General features: G+C 36.0%; 1 long non-coding RNA gene across 1 annotated transcript; it reads right to left on the minus strand.

Annotated features, from left to right (window-relative positions):
- Positions 1–15,734: 15,734 nt before the first annotated feature.
- Positions 15,735–17,979, minus strand: LOC136848424 (uncharacterized). The gene is made up of 2 exons (XR_010856016.1): positions 16,269–17,979; positions 15,735–15,901 (listed from the first exon to the last, which is right to left on the minus strand). It is a non-coding gene; the product is annotated as an uncharacterized lncRNA (long non-coding RNA).
- Positions 17,980–18,995: the final 1,016 nt, after the last annotated feature.

Here is an 18,995-nt window from a genome sequence, read left to right on the forward strand (position 1 = left end):
CAAAAGTTTAATTAATATGGTCATAAACAGATTTAAAACCATTTTTATGAAGAACTATACCACAGGCCACAAAAGACTTTAGTGGACTCTGATTTCGATCTAGAAATGGATCTAGAAATGGAATGGGATGGAATGGGATATGAAAGGCCACGCTCTGGGACCTATTAGGTCATTCAGCCCTGAAAATAATGATGAAACAATTATTGGGTGGAAAGTAAGACGAAGAAAAAGAATACTAACAAAGGTAAGAGTAAATGGAACGAAAGGGGTTCCAGCTATGGGCCGAAGGGACGCCACAAAGAACCCATTAGTAAAAACTACAGTGCACCGTGTGAGATGCACTGACGGCACTAACCCCCCAGCGGGGGGAAATGGATATAGGAACTTTTGAAAATTTTTCTAAGTTTTGCTTCTACATTTTGCATTGCTCAACATTTAATTATTATTCCCCGTGTGTTTAAACAAGTGTTTCCAACTATTTGCTAGTAATGGAAGGCGTCTTCAAGTTTTCATTAAATAAATAAACTGTATAAAGTATATTACGATGATGCTACCGCCTGACTCATCAGACACCTTATTATGATTCCCTTAAATATATTATAAAGTATTTGGATCTTGCTGGAAATTTCAGTATGACAACTTAATAAACGACTCAAAATAATTCGTGAATCATACCTATTTGTAAGCACGTAACCATCCCGCTTAAACAATCGTTTCAAAACATTTTTATAAGCAACGTATATTTACGAAGTTTAATCTTTCAGTGTCACTTTAAAGTTCAGGGTGTAACTTTCATTCGACCCGGTTCCAGTTTCGTAGTGAAAGTTCATGACGATAATGAAAGTTCATGACGATTATACTTCTTTACAAGAAACCCCCCCCCCACCAAAAAAAAGAAAAATAAATAAATAAAATGATCAAATATTGAGAGAAGCTATTTGTTCATCTCTAGGCAAGGTAGAAAATGCGTCGGGTGTAAAAATAGGTCTAGAATTAGGATACCCAGGGTACAACGCATCCTAACAGCAGGCATGACGCCGATATTTAATTAGGTGCTGGGAATATCACTCAGAATTCCAGGTAGTTTTGATTTTGAATGAAATATTCCGATAGAGTTGCCAAGGGACGATCCCAAAGATGCCACGGGAAACAGATGCAACCATTAAAAAAAAAAGGCCTACCTTTCACTCTTTAGAAAGTAAACAAGTCACGTACATGACTTAATTTCTATGAAAGTAAAGATGTGTATAACATTCTTTCTTTCATATTTTTTTAGTCACATTTATAAGTTCCTGTTATATAGACTTCAGCTTATGGTCGATGACACCATTGGATGTAATTCCCAGGAAAACATAAATATAATATTAATATATTATTAATAATAACATTAATAATATTCCACTTTTTTCTATATATATATGCAACCCGGATGTTACGCTTTATGGGGCATTAATATTTGTCACGCCCTATTTGCTGGCTTGAAGCTACTTAAGGAGGGTGAATATTCTAAACGGAAGGAGAGAGAGAGAGAGAGAGAGAGAGAGAGAGAGAGAGAGAGAGAGAGAGAGAGAGAGAGAGAGAGAGAGAGAGAAACGCTGAACATATAGGGGGAAAGTAAAACGTCATATGGAAGCTTGAGCGTAAGGCTTAAAATTAATTTATGAAAATTATGAACAGTGATTTACACTGATTCGGTTTTGGCAGGTCTTTATCCACCTGATAAATATATTTGATGATGCTCAAATATATTTATCAGATTTTCTCTCTGTCCCTCTTCCGCTATGGGGTTTACTTGATACCTGTTTGGATATTCTTCTAAAAATCCTCTCCTTTCTGATTGGCTCTCTCTCTCTCTCTCTCTCTCTGTCTGTCTGTCAGCCGTAAGTTAAAACGCGGGGGAGACAGGCAGCTGCAAAAAGGCTATCTATTTGAAGTTTCTCTCTCTCTCTCCCTCCACTATTATAGTCATAAGTTAAAACACGGGAGACAGGAAACTGCAAAAAGTCTATCCATCTACCTAACGTTCTCTCTCTCTCTCATAACAATTGTTTCATAGTGCAACTGCTTTGAGGTTTTCCTCTTGTTACACTTACAAAACCTTTTTAATATCAATTGCCCTCTCAGCGCTGAATAACCTCATAGGTTCCTGCGCTTGGCCTTTGATCTTAATTTTATATTCAATTCAAATTTCCATTTAGGGACTCGTGCCACCTGTATGCGTATTGATTTTGTGGTCGCCTTTTTTTAGTAGCTCTGTCTCCCGTGTTTTAATTTATGGCTATAATAATGGAGACAGAGAGAGAGAGAGAGAGAGAGAGAGAGAGAGAGAGAGAGAGAGAGAGAGAGATAGATAGACTTTTGCAGCTTTTGCCTCCCGCGTTTTAGCTTATGACCACAATAGTATATATATATATATATATATATATATATATATATATATATATATATATATATATATATATATATATATATATATATATATATATATATATATACCCCACTATTGTGGTCATAAGCTAAAACGCGGAGGCAAAAAGCTGCAAAAGTCTATCTATCTAACGCTCTCTCTCTATCTTTCTCTCTCTCTCTCTCTCTCTCTCTCTCTCTCTCTCTGTCTCTCACTATTATAGCCATAAATTAAAACACGGGAGACAGAGCTGCAAAAAAGGCGACCACAAAATCAATACGCATACAGGTGGCACGAGTCCCTAAATGGAAATTTGGAATTGGAATATAAAATTAAGATCAAAGGCCAAGCGCAGGGACCTATGAGGTTATTCAGCGCTGAGAGGGCAATTGATATTAAAGAGGTTTTGTAAGTGTTACAAGAGGAAAACCTCAAAGCAGTTGCACTATGAAACAACTGTTATGAGAGGGTGGAAAATAAGACTGAAGAAAGAGAATAGGAACAGTAATAGGAATGAAATGGGTTGCAGCTAGTGGCCGAAAGGACGCTGCAAATTACCTTAAAATCCTCGTCATCCTATCTTTTCAGAATGACTGGAGTATGCTTACTATAAGTTTATTTATTAATACAAACATATATACTTCAACTTTACGAGTGAATGACCCCCAAAGGAAAGAAGACAAAAAGAAACGAAGATAAACTGAAATCAAGATCAAAACAAACCGACTCGGGACCTTCTCTTAGAGTACTACTACTGAGCCTCGAGTTCCTGAAACCAGACGAGTCCTCAGCTTCATTTACGAATTCCGCGAGAGTTTGCTTCGTGTTCCTCCGACCTATTTACAAAGGTAATGTGTCGACCTTCAGATGTTTTGTAAAGACCCATGAAATAGGAAAAGAATCTTACCACAGCATTCGTATCATCTCAAATTGTCAGCTGTATGATCTTTAGAAGAATTTCTGTTGTTCTAGTGATTTTGGTTGTCGTTTGAGCATACTGCAAGCATATTCAAACAAAATAAATCATTCACAACCTGTAATCACACGAAAAAGTCGAAGGAAATCTTATAGCCACGAAATGGAAAGTTAAACGTTTAAGTTGTTGATGAACATAGGGTTTAATATTCTGACACCCATATTTACCTATCGTTACTTCATTCATTCTTATATCTGAAGTCTTTGCAGATCACAGAAATACAGTTTATAATTTACTTCAGCGAAAACTGTATTATTAAATGAAACGTGAAAAGGAAATTATTCATTCTTCCGCTTTCCAATTATATTTTCCAGTCTTCCCCATAAATGTGATGAATGGGGTTTGAAAAATGGAGAAATCTGCGTCTGTAAAATTTGCAATGTCACGTAACTTGTCTGATTCAAAGCCAGATCTTCTCATTTTGGCTGAGAAACGTTATAATCACTGGAATGTAATCACTGGGTATCGGCAAGCGTTATGGCTGCCTCGTGGATAATCATTAACGATTCTTTTCAACGTCTTCTGCTTCTTCTGGACCAAAAATTTTCTTCATTTTTTTTCTGCTTCTGGCGGATAAAGACTCTGGATAAAGATTTTTTCTTTTTTTTTTTTGCTTCTGGTGGATAAAGACTCGATAAAGATTTTTTTATTTTTTCTGCTTCTGGTGGATAAAGACTGGACAAATATTTTCCTTTTTTTCTGCTTCTTGTGGATAAAGACTTGAAAAAGATTTTTTAAATTTTTTTCTGCTTCTGGTTGATAAAGACTGGATAAAGTTTGTTTTTTTTTGCTTCTGGTGGATAAAGACTCTTGATAAAGATTTTAAAATTTGTTTCTGCTTCTGGTGGATAAAGATTTTTTCTTTTTTTCTGCTTATGGTGGATAAAGACAGAATAAAGATTTTTTCTGCTTCTGATTGATAAAGACTTTGGATAAAAGATTTTTTCATTTTTTCTGCTTCTGGTGGATAAAGACTTTGGATAAAAGATTTTTTCATTTTTTCTGCTTCTGGTGGATAAAGACTGGATAAAGATTTTGCTTTTTTTTTTTTTTTTGCTTCTGGTGGATATAGACTGGATAAAGATTATTCTTTTTTCCTTCTGGTGGATAAAGACTCTGGATAAAGATTTTTTCCTTTTTTTTCTGCTTCTGGTGGATATAGACCGGATAAAGATTTTTCTCTTTTTTTTTTGCTTCTGGTGGATAAAGACTGAATAAAGAATTTTTTCTTTGTTATTCGAGAAGGCAACTGAGACCAGGGCAATGAAGGTTCATTTAACGTGAAAGAATTCTAACAAGATTCCAACCTTATCCTTCTCGCGCAAAAGAATTAAATGGTGGAAGATGAAACAAAGCAAGAGAAAGGAAAGGGGAGGAAATATGGCCGTGTCATGCAACCGTTGAAGGTTTTTACGTTTTAAATATATATATTTTTCTTATTCGTACGAAAAGACAGGAACGGCATTAAAAAAAAAAGCCTGATGGACTTCGCCAGATTTAATCATTCAGGAAACACAAGTGAAAACAAAATATTATTTAACGGATTTTACCTAAAAATTATTCACGAAATTTTTATAATCGCAATAAATAATATTCATTACGTTTAATATACGAAAAACTGGGGAGGGCGGCAACTAACAGGTAATGAAATGAATTTCGAAATTTCACTCTCAAATCTCATACTCGTTTTTTTTTGGGGGGGGGGGTCTTACGTAAACATATAGTTCTCAGATTTACTTTTGTGAAAATAAATACGTTGAATAGTATATAACTAAATCTATTTTTGATGTATTTAATACATCCGAAGCAGGAAAAGCGTGGGTAAGGACCAGCTCATGAAGAAAAAAGAAACTGTCTTGTTCCAGCTATTAACCAGCACAGATTATTTTATAACATCACTATAGCTATATTTTCCTTAAATGGAAACTTTCCCACACTGGACACCAACTACGTTTTCCTGCTTGGTTTCTGCCCACCTAACCACCAGAATAAAGAAGTGCATTCCCAAAAATGGCGAAAGTGACCCGGTATAATACAGCAACAAGACTTCAATAACATAAAACATATTCCGATTTATAAAGACACACCTAAATTGCTTAAAAATGTTATTTTGAAATGGAAGGAAACCCAGAGCCTCTGAGTAAGGGAATCAACGTGATCTTTGCTCTATTATCGTTGCCTAAAACAAAGCGGCTCTTTGAGACTCACACAGATATCGTTCTTTGTTGCTCTGGACGTCTGAACAAAGCTTTGTCAAATCTTGACAATATACTTTGGTGCGTTACGTGTATGATGCGTTCTAAGAACTCCAGTGTCCAGTTTAACTGGCTTCACACAAATTGCTGAATTCTATGAAAAAATCAGCTCCTTCTCACAAGCAGAGAATAAAGGCTACTCGAAAGAATGGAATGGAACACAGAGTTTAGGCCAAAGGCCAAGCACTAGGACCTAGGAGGTCATTCATCGCTGGGAAGGAAACTGAGAGCAAGTAGGTTTGAAAGGTGTAACTGGAGGAAAACATCAAAGCAGTTGCACTATGAAATAATTATTGTCAGGAGAGGGTGGGTAGCAAGATGGAAGATAGATAATATGAGTGGAGCTAGGGCCCGAAGCGACGCTGCAAAGAACCTTTTAGTGATGCCTACAATGCACCCCGTGAGGTGCACTGAGGGCAATACCCCCCAAGGGGCTACTCAAAAGAGCGATTGGTCGAACTGGCTGAACACAAAACCTTTCATCGTGATTGAATTCTACTTCAGCAAGGTAGGGGAATGTCCCGAATACATGAAAAGGTGACTTCAAAAGATCGTTTAGTCTTTTTGTCAACTGGAAACGTCAATCTTACCTTGCTTTTATAGATCATTCAATTAAAGATTTAACAATATAGAGCATAATTTTGTGATTCATCTGTGGTTAAAAAAAATCAGTTTGCGGCGTTGTTTGTATCCATAGGTTTTAACTACGCCCTAGTTAGATTAATCTGTCGATAAAGGAAACAAGCATTAAAAATTTTGTGATCTGGACTAATAAATGCTAAGTTTTGTGTGGAATCGAAATATCCTTATTGTGTAAAAACGAAAAGCAAGTTACCACGGAATACTCTCGCAGATGCAATGAGGAATACTGATGATGCAAGGAATCTGTTTATGGGATACATACGAACATAATCTGAAATGATTAAGAATATAAAATCCGCACACACAGAAACAATTCCTTTCCTTTCTGCATCTGGCAAAAGCATTTATTCTATTCCACAAATCATTTAGGAAAAAATGAGTAAAGAGGAAACCGTAAACTTAGGCAACCACTTGCAAATCAGACGGAACAAGTTTCGTCCCCCCACACCCCCCGTCATGGGAGGACCTGGAGTCAGTAGTCAGAACAGCCCCGTCAAGCAGCGACATCTGACATGTCGGCGGTAATGGGATGCAGTTTCAGTGGGGTCCTCTCAAATATTTGGTAACTGAGAGAGAGAGAGAGAGAGAGAGAGAGAGAGAGAGAGAGAGAGAGAGAGAGAGAGAGAGAGTTTGGTACCCCCACTTCTCAGTTCTGAATGGATTGACAGGGATTGCATAGGCCACCGCTCGCTTCTGAGTCTGATCATTTCTTCCTAAGATTATTTTTTCTCGCAATAGTTTCGGTTATCAAACTTTACACTTTAAAGATTCGAAGTGAATTTTTTTTTATGGATTACTACTTACTTGCTTTATATATTTATTTCTATGGTTATTCGTTTAGTTAGTTACCGATATTTCCTTAATTACTTTTCGGCATATAGAGAAGTAGCAACTGTCTTAAAACTCAACGACACGACCATACTGACATAATGTGTAGAAATATTCAATAACTGCTTTATTGCTCTTATATGTACGCAAAAGAATGTTTTAAGTTACAACCGATATTAAGCATAATATGTGCATATTATAATCATAATACAGTATGTACATATTACACTAATAAGTATTATTAGTATATTATGTACTGCATAATAGCGTAGTGAACTGAAAAAGAGCGATAATTATTTATACAAAAATGGGAAATCGTGCAAAGCAGCGCAATTAAATTCTTTAATGAAAAAACTAAAGTTAAAACTTGCATGAACGAAAAATAAATACCCAGAGAGTGAAATTAAGTGCTAAAATGTTACAGGTTTCAAAACTTTAACTGATCAATAAAAAAAAATAATAATTAAAGCACGTCGGCTTGTAATAATTGGACGAGAGACAAGAGCAGAAAGAATATCTCCAAGGAAAAACAAGAATATATTAAAATTCCAAGGAGTCCACCGTCCCGGAAAAGAATGAAACAGCGGGGGCGCCATGGCGGGAGGTGGGGGGGCGGTGTCAGAGGAGAATCTTAAAAACTTGGTCATTGTCCTGGAAACGTGTGAATTCAGGCGAGGTGACAAAGTAAGAAATCCAGAAATGGGAAGCGTCTTTCAAAGTTCCCCGGACGGCGAGAGGTCGACCAGGGAAGCAGAATGCCAAAAAGAGTCACTGGATGGAAGAGTGTAAGCGCCGGGAAGGGGAAAATTACAAAAACAATCACCATTATTATTATCATTAAAATAGTTTAACCAGACCACTGAGCTGACTGTCAGCTCTCACAGGGCTGGCCCGAAGGATTGGGATGAAATGGAGTTCAAGGTCTAGGTCACAGACCAAGTATAATTATTATTATTAATATATACAGTATATACTGTATATATATAATATATATATATATATATATATATATATATATATATATATATATATATATATATATATGCATGAGTGTGTTTGCATTTTAAAAGGATGTATGTATATACTACAGAGTGGGTACCTCCACGCCCAAATAAACATTTGGGCGCAACATACCTCGGGAATCCTGGTTCATACCTCGGGAATTCCTTATTCATACATCGGGAATCCCTCGTTCATACTTCGGGAATCCCTTATTCATACCTCGGGAATCCCTTGTTCATACTTCGGGAATCCCTTGTTCATATCTTGGGAAATCCTGGTTCATACCTCGGGAAATCCTGGTTCATACCTCTGGAATTCCTTATTCATACCTCGGGAATCCCTTGTTCATACCCCGGGAATCCCTTGTTCATACCTCGGGAATCCCTTGTTCATACCCCGGGAATCCCTTGTTCATACTTCGGGAATCCCTTATTCATACCTCGGGAATCCATGTTCATATCTCGGGAAATCCTGGTTCATACCCCGGGAACCCTGGTTCATACCTTGGGAATCCCTTGTTTATACCTCGGGAATCCCTTCTTCATACCTCGGGAATCGATTGTTCCTACCTCGGGAATTCTGGTTCATAACTTGGCAATCCCTTATTCATACCTCATTCATATTTTCGTCAGCGGTCCTTACGTAATGATAATAAGGACGCGCTGTTTAGATGACTGAATGTTAGAATAAAAGCGCTGGGACATATGAGGTCATTCAGAGCTGAAACTGAAATTGACAGTGAAAAGGTTTGGAAAGCGTAACAGGAGGAAAACCTCGCAGTTGCACTATGAATCACTTGTTAGCAGAGGGTGGAAAGCAAGATGGCAGGAAGAGAAAATGAACGGAGGTGCAGTAAAAGGAATGAAAGGGGTTGCAGCTGGGGGCCGAAGGGACGCTGCAAAGAACCTTAAGCAATGCCTACAGTGTAGCGAGTGAGGTGCACTGACGGCACACTACTCCCCTACGGGAACTGAATGTTTACTTCGGTATGCTGCATTATTTCATGATGAAGAGACCGAGACAGGCATGATCTCAAATGAGGGAACACAGAGGAAGGGCAAGAGTTCCACACTGAATAAGGCTCTTTTATTTGCTCTGTGCGTCGTTCGTTCAAAGTAATTTTGGATTCACAATCATTATTATTGCTCCTCCCTTGCTGAAAAATTTTCTGTTTATATTACATTTTCCTCCTTACCAGACACAATAATTAATTTTTTTATTACAGAATCTCCTTAATGACCAGTAGAAAAATTCTTTAAATACAGATAATTTCAAATTGAATATAAGTTTACTAATCTAAATCTGGATAATTAAGTCACCGAAATATCGCTTATTTATTTTCTTCTTTATTCCCTAGTCATATCGACTATCATCTGTTTAAATTTTAAGCAGATTAGCTCTATGATCACCGAGAAAAGATATGGATGGTAAACTATAGGTGGACATGACGGGGAAAAGAGTCACCCATTTTCTACACACACACACACACACACACATGTATATATATATATATGTATAATGTATATGCATATATATATATATACATACACTATATATATAGATATATATACACAGTATAATATATATATATATATATATATATATATATATATATATTCATAGTGTATATATGCATATACATACAAACATATATAATATATATATAATATATATATATATATATATATATATATATATATATATATATATATATATATATATATATATATATATATATATATATATATATATATATGACTATTTATCACATCACCGTGATTCATATACAATCAGAAAGCTACAAACGTCCTTTAATATCCAATTCGCTCTACCTCGGAAATAATATATTTTCATATATGTTACCGAAGGGGAATTTTTTAGCGTTAGTGCGTCCCTGTAGTCCTGATTCCTCGTCCGTCGCTGGTTCGACCCCACGGGACGGTGGACTTATTATCAACTAAAAAATTCCCCCTCGATAACATATATGAAAATATATTATTTCCGAGGTAGAGCGAATTGGATATTAAAGGACGTTTGTAGCTTTCTGATTATATATATATATATATATATATATATATATATATATATATATATATATATATATATATATATATATATATATATAAAAATTAAAATCATAAAACAAACTGTACGGATAAGTTCGGTCAGGTATCGCCAAAAGATTGAAACCTCACCCAAACGCCATTTCCCCTGTTAATCAAGGCTAAGTCAGACGTCGTCAGAGAATATTTGAAGTCGTTTCAAAGTCTTGAAACCAAATTACAAGGTCAAGGTTTCGTTCGACAGCATCAGAGAGGTTTATAACCATGAAACCTTAGCAATACAACAAACAATTCTAGACACGATCAAGCACAGACAATCTTAAACCTATACTAGAAACTATTACGACTTCACAGTGATCCAATAAATTCTTTAAATTAAATAAATCAATTAAACGAGTTAAATAAAATAAATTAATTAAACCTGTAACCCAATGCAAGATAGAACCGGCCCTCTAAATCATCATCATCAGCTGGAGTAGGACAGTAATGATGGATTCATAATATGAAAACTATGTAATGTGCCAAGCATATATCCAACACAAGAAGGCAAACGCAAAAAGAATATAAGGGCTATTAATTCCTGTTAATCCCTCCAATTCTCAGGCCAGTTAAGAATAAATACTTCAGCCAGACACAAAAATATTCTAGAAAAAATGTCGGTCATTCACCAAACTAAATCACAATGACAATGGGGACGAAGACCAAAACAATACCAAGGTCAAAAAATGCAATATAAATACATAACAGATCTACAAGTACAGTCAACCATAAAATTTGAAGCCAATAACCCACCCACAAACCTAGGGGAAATTGAAACTGGTACTTACATTTTTTTTCTTGCTTGTTTATTTTGGGTGGCCTGGCATCCTCTTCTACTTAGTTCAAGTCTTTATCAAAGGTGGAATAATGCTCTTGATAAAGCCAAAGGCTCAACCTTTCCCTGTAAGAGAAAAATAAACTCGATTTATCCAGACGTGATGGTGTTAAGGGATCTTGTGTTATTTCTGACAAATGTTAAATGTCTAGGATACAAGTAAATTCCATGACAGGAAAAAAGTTAATGGTATTACCCAGCACAATATATGAATAAAAATAATTTATACCAACAGTTGTATAGACAATACATATGACATGTTTTATTTAAAGTTATATACCCTTATATTTTTATTGCACGATATACAGTTTAATGTACTATGATTAGAAAGAGTGACAATGTCGTAATCAGTGAGCTTTCTAGTGAATTATACTTCACAAACCACTATTGTTACGGTTATCAGTATGGTATGGAATGGAATATGAACTTTCAAAGCCAAGAACTGGGACCTATGAGGTCATTCAGCACTGAAACAAAAATTGAGAGTAAAAAGGTCTTAGAGGTGTAACAGGAGGAAAACCTCGCAGTTGTACTATGAATCAATTGTTAGGAGAGGGTGGAAAGTAAGATGGAAGAAAGGGAATATGAACGGAGGTACGGTGAAAGGAATGAAAGAGCTGGCAGCTAGGGGCTGAAGGGACGCTGCAAAGAACCTTAAGTAATGCCTACAGTGCACCGCTTGCTCAACGACTTAGGAAAATTAATATTTCAGACAAATGCTTCGACGTATTATCATCTGTCATGGCGTAGGATGGCAACCTCATCTCAAAAATACATTATATTTGGTGGAAACTGGGATATAATTAATGAAGATGCAATGAGGAGTGGACTAGAGTTGTATGGTTTAGATGTTAATTGTTGAACATAGTCAATTCCCCAATATGAGAAAAAAAATGTGTTATATTGAGTAAGAGAGTGACTGGTTCGATGTAAAAGTTTATATGAGTCAAAGGAGTGTTGTTTTCATGGATGTTTAATATCATTATGGACTGAGTGATGTGCAAAGTCGATGGACAGAGGATATTCATACAAAGCTGTGGGATAAGAAAGGTCTCTTCTTTCTGTATTTCCCTTTACCTCTTCTTACTTCTTTCTAATGAACACCATATCCTCTGGAAGCTTGAGTTTCAGGTCAATGGCCCCTATGAACTTGTTCCATATGAATAGGGTTCATCTTCTGGATAATAATAATACTAATAATAATAATAATAATAATAATAATAATAATAATAATAATAATAATAATAATAATAATAATAATAATAATGTGTGGAAAGTCCGGAGTATCCTGATAAAACGGTGTTGAGGATTGTGGAGAAACTCGCAAAGGTTTGACAAAGTCTGGTACGTCGGAGGAGAAAGTGAATGCAGGCGAAAGTGAGCTTATGAAGGAAAGTGAAAAAGGAAAGTGAAAAACAAAAAAGACCGAGGTATGAGAGTAGACAAGGAATCCGTTAGATCGTTTAGGTATTTGCGAGTGTGTGTGTGTGTATGTGTATATATATATATATATATATATATATATATATATATATATATATATATATATATATATATATGTATGTATAATAATGTACCTACACAAATATAATATATATATATATATATATATATATATATATATATATATATATATATATATATAATTATATATATATATATATATATATATATATATATATATATATATATATATTAAATTATCATAGTCAATAATTAAAGAATAAGCATCATGCAACATAGTTTCACCTACAACATCATCATAGTGAAGTGGGCAATAGTGGAATGCCTACCAAATCAAGCATTACCATAGGCCATGGAAAGAGACTCCCCTTATAAATAGATAAGTTCATGTAAGAAAAGTCTCCCCGTGTATTACAATCACACTCCATCAGGGAGGCATAAGTCAATCGTATTCAGAAGAAAAGTCCGGTTCACATCTGTACTGAAGGAGAATTAGAACCTTAAAGACAAGACACTAGTTAATTTCATTCCCAAAATATGTAAAAATCCGAGGAGCTATCATTTTCAAGAACCAACACATAATTCTAAAGGTTGTCTGGATAACAGTAGATGAGATGCCCGCACAAGTTTGGCAAAGTCTGGTACATCGGAGGAGAAAGTGGATGCAGGCGAAAGTAAGCTTATGATGGAAAGAGAAAAACAAAAAAGACCGAGAAATGAAAGTAGACAGAGATCCCGTTAAATCGTTTAGGTATTTGAGAGTGCATGCAATATGGTTGATAATCCACACGGAAATTGGGAATGAAGCAAGTACGGTAGGATAATGCATGCACAGGTTTAGGGAACGAAGAGCCTAATTCTCCCTTACTGAAATAAATTGCTAATGTTGATGAATTATTTACGTAATATATGAAGAGTCATAAGGATTTTTAATTGAGACATAAGTCGACATGAAGACGTTGTAAACCAAGAAGAACCGGTGTGCTTAAACATTCTGGCCATGTGGAGAGAATGGGAGACAACACGTTGCGAAAAAGTGTAAAAATTCGAACGCGTTCTGAGGAAGCAAGGGCGGATACCTAAAACGCACTGGATAGATAAAACATAAAGAGATGCTGGACTAAAAGACCTAAATATCCACAAAACGAGATTGCATACATGATAATAGTGGGCGGTGCTTTACTTGTTCAGGTGGTTCCACGTAGTTCTCATGCGCCACTTATGCAGGCAAGTGAAGCGGTCATTTCAGCACATTTTTCAGGCAAACTGTACTTGATAATGTGTTGAAATAAGAAAGCGATTGGCACCTTTCTTATTCATTCCAATCCTGAGGCCTCTGCTATTTTATTGGCGTTTGGGTGTGTTTTACTGATTATAATTTTAGATATTTTTGGACGAGCGAATTTTTGTTCAATGCAGATGTAAAACAATTAGCATAGATTTTAGCTGATTTTCATACTGGTATTTCGTATAATAATAATAATAATAATAATAATAATAATAATAATAATAATAATAATAATAATAATAATAATAATAATAATAATAACGTACCTGTGCAAGAAACACCAGCTAGCTTGCAGCAGTGAGTGGTACGAACACCAACTTGAGGGAGTGATAGAAAACGATCAGGCAAAGAACCTCTGGGACTGTGGTATCAGAGCAGATAGGGTGATACGTGCCAACAGGCCAGACGTGACGTTGACTGACAAAATCAAGAAGAAAGTATCACACATTGAGGTCGCAATACCATGGGAAACCAGAGTAGGCGAGAAAGAAAGAGAAAAAATTAATAAGCATCAGGACCTGAAATTGTGGAAATTGTACCCATAATCATAGGAACAGTAGGCACGATCCCAAGATCCCTGAGAAGGAATCTGGAAAACTAGATGCCGAAGTAGCTCCAGGACTCATGCAGAAAAGTGTGCTATTAGAAACAGCGCACATAGTGAGAAAAGTGATGGACCCCTGAGGAGGCAGGATGCAACCCGGTGTAGCAGGAAATTATCTCCCCCCCCCCCGACCGAAATTCTCCCCGGGGAAAATTAGCCTAGGATTGATTTCCTCCGGGAATAACAGCCCAGGCTGTTTTTCCCCCGGGGGGAATTTTGGACCTAGGATATTTTTCCCCTCTAGGCCATTTCTCCCCCCTACATATATCAACCTTCGCGGCGTGGTTAGTACAAGCCCGTTGGGGATTTCCGTATAAACATAAACAAAAGACTGTAAATAACAAAGATAATGACCCCCAAGAGGTAGTTTAGCCGTGACGATAATTATCCTGTGTGGCAGGCTGTCGTTGCTACACGTCGCCGCCATAGCCAAACTCTTATAACAGTAGTGGGGTTGGGGGAATCTTGGCCCGGAGGGGGAAATATTATCCTGGGACGAAATTCCCGCAGGGGGAAATATATCCTGGGCCATATTTCCCCCAGGGGGGAATTTCGGACAGGGGGAAATACAGTCTGTCACACCGGAACCCCACACTATAAAACTACCCAGTCGAATAGGATGACTGTGATAGAAAAGAAAAAAAAATAATAATCTTTACTATATCATATTACTATCAACTGCTTTCTGGGACGATTAGCATCGTAAAGAAAATACCGCCTATATACTAGGTACGTTAGCCATCAAATTCTGTTTTCTTTTAATACAAAATTGAAGTCTCACAGAAAACTGACAATCCTAGTAGACTATAAGAAAAGTTTTCAAGGAACCAAATTATTATTATTATTATTATTATTATTAATATTATTATTATTATTATTATTCACAAGATGGAACTTATTCATATGGAACAAGCCCACCAAAGGGGCCACTGGCTTGAAATTCAAGCTTCCAAAGAATATTGTGTTCATTAAGAAGTAAGAAATCGGTTAAAAAAGCGGATATTGGTTATAAATATCTGTATCAATATACCTTAACTGAATAAAAGTTGGTTTTGGGAAAAATAAAATTCTAGATAACTTAATAAGTTGTATAATAGGCTAATTATCGCAAAGTCAATTGTCCTGGCTTACATTCGGAGGCTACCATTCATTTTAGGACAATTAACTCAGACTAGCCTATACATAACGACTCAATCCTGGGCATAGGCCAAACAAGTGTAACACACCGGCCTAGGTCAATAAATCCCGGATTACTCTTAGCTTGGACTGGTACTTGACGTCGTAGACGGACGAATCTTCATTTTGTAGTTAGGGTTGAGGGAAACGCCGACTCCCGCGGGTTGTTTAATGCTTCTTAGTAGGTTACATGGTGTAAACAACTTATTCCTAATGTTCCTTCCATAGCTTTTAGAACTGGTTCTTACATAGGTACTTATACTGGTTCTTGTACAGATATCCTATACTGGTTCATGTATTACGAATGCCCAAGACTGGTTCCCTGTAATACAAAAAGTTCATTTAGGACAGCCATTTTGTGTCAAACAGCATGCAGTCCTTAGCTTAGGCTATGCTGTGCTCATGCCTAACTTAACTGTTACATTACACAGTTAGCCTGGCTTTTCATGCATAAGAGGTGTAATTGAAGTCAAGAGTTGATATATATTCATAAAATCATGGAAGAATATCACACATCTTAGCCTATGGTTGGTGGCACTGCAACCACATGCAAGCTCATCATGTTGCAACTTACGTAACATTACCATAACAACTCTCGGTAATTTGCTGTTACATTAAGGCAAAGATACACAAGAACACTATTAAGTGTTATGGCAACATGTACAACATAAACTAAGATATGTGCATACCTTTTACAAGGGAGAAATGTGGCATTTCAAATGAAAATAAGGGGAACTACATCCCTTTCCCCTCTGAAGTCGCCACACACGTCTTGAACAGTGCGAGTTGAGCTTCCGCAACTACGCACTTGGTTGAACTTACGCACTTACGTACGCACACTCGATCATAGACAATCTCAATTTCGAGTGGTTAAGTCAACTTATTGATAAGATGAAAACCAATTCGTTTTTCCAGTCCACCAATTATGAAGGGTATTGTCATTAATTCAAAAGAAGGATTTCCATCATTACAGCCGGACCCCAGCCTGGACGGGGGGCTTCGCCTCCCCGTCCCCAAGAAAGCTGGGAAACTTCGCTTTGCATTCTACCCCAATTTGGTTTGGGCAAGACGAATTTTGACGCTTATCAATGAAAACGCATACAGCCTAAATAAGTATACGGTCTACAAAGATATACGGTCTACAAAGATACCATTGCTAGTTTGCAACCAAATATGTCCGTTCTACTATAAAAAAAAAAAGGACGTTTTTGCACCCAGAATATAATTTTCCCTATATGTTATCCTATCAAGAAACAAAGCCCTTGAGCATAAGGAACTGCTTAATCTTATTGGAATGCCTTCATGAATCAGGTCGTATTGTTGATAAAACATATAAGTGCAAAGAGAATTTTTTATTTCCAGAGCAAATTATTAGAAAAGACAAAAAGGAAACGGAACAGGTTAGTGACCCGTATTTAAAAGAAAAAAAAATTAATAAAAATTATTATCAGCTCGAGGGATAACAACCTATAAAAATGACAAACACAACATACGGAATTTAAGGAAATACATGACTTGGAAAGAAATAATAACAAACAAGATGAAGGTTAGAAAAACGTCTGTCCAGATTTTCGAATGAAGACCAAACGTCCCCAAACACATATGTTCTCTCCTACTGGGGAATTTTAGCGGAGTCCGGCATATGGCCAGTTGCCTATAGAATTGAATACAAGAAAATAATGCTATTCCACAATATTATAAATTCAGACAAGAAAAGGCTAATCAAAGAAATAGCAGAAGACCAGTTAAGAGCCCCCTACGGGCTGTGCTGGACAAAAGGCATAGAAAAGATAGGTAAAAAGTACAATATAGATATAAATGGAATGGGAAAATATGCCAAAAAAGAACTGAAAAAGGAAATTAAGAGAAGAATAACGCAAGATATCGAAAAGACATTGGAAGAAAAGAAGAAAGAAATGAAGAAGCTGAGATTCACAGATAACTTTGAAGAAAATAAGTATCTAAGGGAACTAGAAACAAAGGATGCATGCTTAATAATGAAAACCAGGCTGAATATGTTGGACCTGAAAGCTAACTACCGGGGAAGATATAAGGATGAGGTCTGTGATAACTGCAGAATAGAGGAGGACAGCACAGAACATTTGTTCAGGTGTAAAACCTTACAAAAAATAGAAAACTTAACATTAGAGACTCTGAAAGCCCCGAACAGAAAACTAGTGGAATATATAAGAATAGCCATGAAAATAAAGGACGTCACCAACCCAGAAAGCAACGGCACCAGTTAAAAAGTAATAGTAACGTAAAAAGGAGGAGTAATAAAAGTAAATAAATTCGAAATATTAAGTAACATCTGGGAGGTTAAGGGGTAGGGTGCTAAATTAAATGAAAAACTGTTAAATAATATATATAATGTAAAGTAAAAATAAAACTGAGCAAAATTGTATTGATATATATATATATATATATATATATATATATATATATATATATATATATATATATATATATATATATATATATATATATATATATATAATGTAAAGTAAAAATAAAAGTGTGTAAAATTGTATTCAAGGGAATAAAGCTTCGCACCTCATGAGAATCGTGTAGTGTGCCCGCAACTGTGTTTGTGGAATGAGCGCTTAGGAACCAGGAACCCGGAACTCGCTCTCTCTGCATGACAGCGAAGCTGTAATGTCTCCGTTTTCTATGTACACCAAAATGACCCTCTAGAGAAAACCACGTTAGAGACGTAACTACTCTAAAGATAATAAAGGCATCGTGAATTTTCGCCACGCCTAAATTTCGTAGCATTCCCTAATTAAGCTGGAGAACAGTTTACCAAAACTTATGATAAAGGAACAATCACATACTTTTCGTGATAAGCAATGATTCAAAACTTCGCAACGGTAAAAGGAACAATAATTCTCAATCGTTTATCTTTGCACATTATCACTTTGGTAAAACTATTTGCCTTAGATGTGCATGTATTTATGACAGCCGTGATTCACATTGTAAGCCAAATGGAAAAACAGAAGAAGCGACGGAATTCGGAAGCTTGACGGCAGATGGCAAAAAATCACTGTTCAACTAAAAAAAAAATCTGTGGTCAAAATGGTGCCTCTATAAAATAGAGGCAAGAGCCATTTTACAACGAAGATATGTAAATTTGGCTCCTGATTAAAAGGAATATCTTAGATTCAGATCTAAAGATGGTCACAAATAAGCTCTCGTAAATATTAGAGCCATTTTTCAATAAGGGAAAGGTTAATATTAATTAACTTGGAAAAAAAATTATCATAAAAATATCACAGTTCGAAACAAATCTGACTTTTAGTTATATTTCCACATCACAACAACATGAATGTACAAAATGTTGACATGAAACAGAAGGTTGGAATAACATCAATAAAAACGAAAGACCAAATGAGCGTGTAAGTAGTCTTACCTAACCT

The sequence above is a fragment of the Macrobrachium rosenbergii genome, chromosome 19 (genome assembly GCF_040412425.1).
Source record: "Macrobrachium rosenbergii isolate ZJJX-2024 chromosome 19, ASM4041242v1, whole genome shotgun sequence".
In the NCBI taxonomy this organism is placed as follows: Eukaryota; Metazoa; Arthropoda; class Malacostraca; order Decapoda; family Palaemonidae; genus Macrobrachium; species Macrobrachium rosenbergii.